This window comes from Tiliqua scincoides, chromosome 4, assembly GCF_035046505.1.
Source record: "Tiliqua scincoides isolate rTilSci1 chromosome 4, rTilSci1.hap2, whole genome shotgun sequence".
Lineage (NCBI taxonomy): Eukaryota > Metazoa > Chordata > Lepidosauria > Squamata > Scincidae > Tiliqua > Tiliqua scincoides.
Window position 1 is genome coordinate 139,487,709 of NC_089824.1, and position 4,261 is coordinate 139,491,969.

At 44.2% G+C, this 4,261-nt stretch overlaps 1 pseudogene; it reads right to left on the minus strand.

Moving 5' to 3' along the window:
* Positions 1-2,747: 2,747 nt before the first annotated feature.
* Positions 2,748-2,864, minus strand: LOC136650251 (5S ribosomal RNA; annotated as a pseudogene).
* Positions 2,865-4,261: the final 1,397 nt, after the last annotated feature.

A 4,261-nucleotide genomic window follows, 5' to 3' on the forward strand; every position in this document is an offset into this window, starting at 1 on the left:
GCTTGATGTCTATTGATAGCAACTTGTGTCTCACAAAAACTCATGTATTTTTATCTTTTCTTTATATGAGTTTTGGAAGAAGACCGGAAAGCAAAACAAAAATATACCTTGTAGTAGGATGCAAATCCTAGATTTGTCTAGGTTGGACTCCATTTTATTTTAAGTGCTCTGTAATTAAGAAATGTCAGGAACCTTGAGAGTGCTGGCTTGTGGCTTCCTGAAATCACAAATTACTTGAATCTTCGGCTTTGAGAATACACATAGGGTGTGCTAACTCTGTTGATGTGACGCTTAGTACTGGTTCTGACCTACTTATATACATAAATTGCTGCAGTGGGTACATCTGATCTCTGTCTTGTTGCCTCTAGAGTCTTGTTGTCTTTTAAAGTGTGTTGTGGTTAGGGTTTGGGGAGGGGCTACAGTTCAGTGTTGGGACATTTGTTTTGTCTGTGTAAGGTTCCAGGTTCAGTCCCCATCATCTCTAGCTAAAAGGCTCTGAATAACAGAGCTGGGAATGACCTCTGCCTAAGACTTTGGGGGCAGTTGCGGACGTGGCACTGAAACCACCCAGGTGCACAGGACCACAAAATGCCACCCCTGCCTGAAAAAAGCACTTCCGGTTTTCTATGAAAAAGTTTTTCTTTTTCAGCATTTTGAAGGCCTCAGAAGGCCTTCTGGGAACAGGGTGACTGCAGGGGGCATCCCCAGCCTTTAAAAGGCCTTGAAAACAGGCCCAAATTCAGAAAAAATTATGGCGGTGGAAGGGTCATGGCGCTGCCTTCCCCCTATGGTGTACCACATGAGTGCTTGTCCTCCCTGATTCCCCCCCCCCAAGGTACACCAGTGTTTGGACGGCTGGTGCTAGTCACAACAGATGACATAATGGTCTATGAACGTATTAAGCTGTCTTATACTAAGTCAGACCACTGGTCCATTTGACATAATGTTGTCTACACTGACTGGCAGCAGCTCAGTCGGCAATTGTTCCTAGCACTATTTAGAGATGCCAGAGATTAAATCTTCTGCAGGTAACATGTGTTGTTTACCTCTGAGCCGCACTCCTAGAAGCCACCCCAAAGCACACAGGCTGAGTATATGGTGACTTCTTATGTTCACGTCTGTGCATTTTGCTGGGATCTGGTCAGGGGATACAGGCATACCAAGTTCATTTTGAGTGGATTAACGTGGGAAAAAATCCAGGGCACAGTACTGCCATTGACGTCACTAATAGTAATGTGAGTAGCTAGTCTGCAACTTTTAGCTCACTTCCAGGGTCACATCAGCGTTTGTATGAAATTTAAACTCCTTGGTCTTGGCAGACATCACTTTAAGTTAGATTAAGTGAATCTCATCTACTATTCTCTTGCCCCTTCACTCACTTTGGAGAGTTCCTTTTGAAGCTCTTTATTATAGTCTGCTTTGATTGTGCCATCCTGAATAATCTGCTATCATCTGCATATATGGCTGTTTTACTGTTCAACCCTGTTTCCAGTTCATCAGATAGTGAAGTGTATAAAGTCTGTTGAATCACCCCTATCTACAGGTTTGTTGACAGTTTCAAATACTTACTGTTGCAGGAATCATGTGAATTCTTCATATAGATTGAACAATCTGAACCTTGATAAGGCTTTTCTACAACATTTACATGCAGTGGAAAATGGATTGTAATTTCGTGGGTGCAGTGGCATCACGGGGGTGCAGTGGCAACCCCGTCATGCCATACACCATTGGATGCAGAATTTCCAGTGGAATGCAATGCAAAAAACCAGAGTGAAATAGCTCCTTCAAAAGTTATGGCCAACAAACCGGAAAGAAAAAACTGCATGGAGCCCTATGGAAAGTGAAACTGAGCCGTATTGCGCGTTTATTCGCAAGTAGGCGGACTTGCCTTAGTCCATCGGAAAGGGCAGACTGAGAGGAATCTAATGACACCAGAATTGTCCCTATCCAATGAATGCAGCCCCCCAAAAACACCCAAGAAGGTCTCTCCCTCCCAGCTGTGAGTGTATTGAGCCCTATGGAAAGCGAAACAGCTTCACAGTCGCATTTACTTGCGAGTAGGCAGATGTGCCTTGGCTTGTGATCAGGCCAGGCAAAGGGGAATGTGAGGACACCAGAATGGTCCCGATCCAATGAAACTAGAGTGCAACAAATGCTCCAGAATGCAGCCTTCCCCCCCCCCCCCACTTAAAAGGACAAAAAAAGAGGCTTGAACTGGTAAAGGGAATGTTTTCTATTTTGCACTTGCAAAGCCAGGTGGCTCTTTATCTTGATATGCCTGAAATAGAAGAACTTTAAACTGGGCAGTGGGGAGGGCTGGAAATCTCACTGATTCTTTTGAGGAGGGGTGTTATTGCAGGCAGACTACAGAGTAAACTAACTTGGTGGAACGGGGCTGGCTCCCCCTTATTTATTTATTTTATTTTAATTTAATTATTTATAATTATTTATTTCAATTTGCTTGATGATGTCACTTCTGGCCATGACATCACTTCCAATGGGTCCTGGACAGATTGTCATTCTAAAAAGTGGGTCCCGGTGCTAAAAGATTGAGAACTGCTGCAATAAGGTGTTAGTAAGTTGACACAGGGTATGTGTGTGTGACTCTACAAGTTTTCAAAATCACTGAAATCAGAGTTTGGAGGAATAATACCATCATGTTTGATATAAATCAATGCGTAATTTCATGCAGAATGCAATGAAACAAAAATGGTTCGCAACCTTCAGTCTCGAAAGACTATGGTATAAGCCTACAGCACCTGGTATTCCCAAGCGGTCTCCCATCCAAGTACTAACCAGGCCTGACCCTGCTTAGCTTCCAAGATCAGAGGAGATTGGACATGTGCAGGGTAACAGTTGAAATATCTGTGTTCTATCAAAAGGTACAGTCAAAAAACCAGTGGGGGTGGGGCTATGGTACATCACCACGCCCACCACCTGAGGTGTTGCCCCGCCCACTGCATGGGGTGTTGCACAGGCCTCCCGCACTGGGTGACGCGAATCCTAGCAACTCCACTGCATGGGTGCTCCCTGAACCACTTATTTAAAATCAGTGTGGCATGTGTTATATCTTCTAATTCTGTGGGAAGGCAGTTGAGGCTGCAATCCTATCCTCATCTACTTGGAGTAATTCCCGCTGAACTAAGTGAGACTTACTTATATGGAGACGTGTAGGATTGCACTGTTTTTTTTTTTAATAGATAAGCTACATATTTTAGTTAAGACTCCATTTTCACTTTTGCATTCTTTAAGAACTCTTTGAATGCTTTCAGTCTCCTGTGACTTGTTACTTTTTAATTTGTCAGTTAGTTCTAAAATATCACATGTGATATTTTTGTCTGACAGAGTTCTTCAAATGCACTCTTCATAAGTAATGGCTGGGCAGTGGCATTGCTAGGGGGTTGCAGGCCGCACCAGGTGATGCCCACAAGAGATGACACCACTACTGGTCAAAATGTTTGTATTTTTGAATAATGCTATCATACATCATTCAATGGGGAATTGCATGCAGAATGCAGTGAAACAAACTGCGCTGAAATATCTCTATTCTTTAAAATGTTGTAGCCAAAAAACCAGCGGGGGCGTGGTGATGATACATGACTAAGCTCTTGGTCCAGGGCATTGCCCCACCCACTGCATGAGAGGAACTCCATGACATGCTGGGGATGACATGCTGGCCTCCCACACTGGGTGCTGCAAACCCTAGTGACACCACTGGCTACGGGCATCCCTCCAAGACATTCTGTGGTAAACACTGATGCAAATAATAACTCATTAAAGTTTTTTTTCCCCCTTCCAATATCCTGTCTCGCCTAACAGTGTTACTTTCTTTTGTTACTTTCGTTCTAATGCATTTAAAGAACAGTTTCATTACAATTTTTGTCTTAAGCAACTTGCTTCCCAAATTTCTCCTCGGTGTGCAAGCCCATCTTTCTGAAAACACCAAACCAGTTTATCTGCATTGTTCTGGTTCAGGGCTGAGTTCAGTGCACTCTGCCCTCTTGCCTGGTGGGACTTGAGTTGCAGAGGAGGCATAGAGGGCCTGACCCCCTTTCCTTTCGTGATGCCCTCCCTTAGCTACGGTTTTAAGGTTAGAGGGGGTCATTATTTGACTAAAATTAGGGGAGATGGGGCCTGTGAGTTTCTTTAAGGACCCCACCACCCTCAAGAACAGCACACATGCACCCTAGCTCCATGCAGACCTGGGCAGGAGGTCTGGTCTAGAGGGTAGAGCCTCCATTTGCCTGAAGATAACATCCGA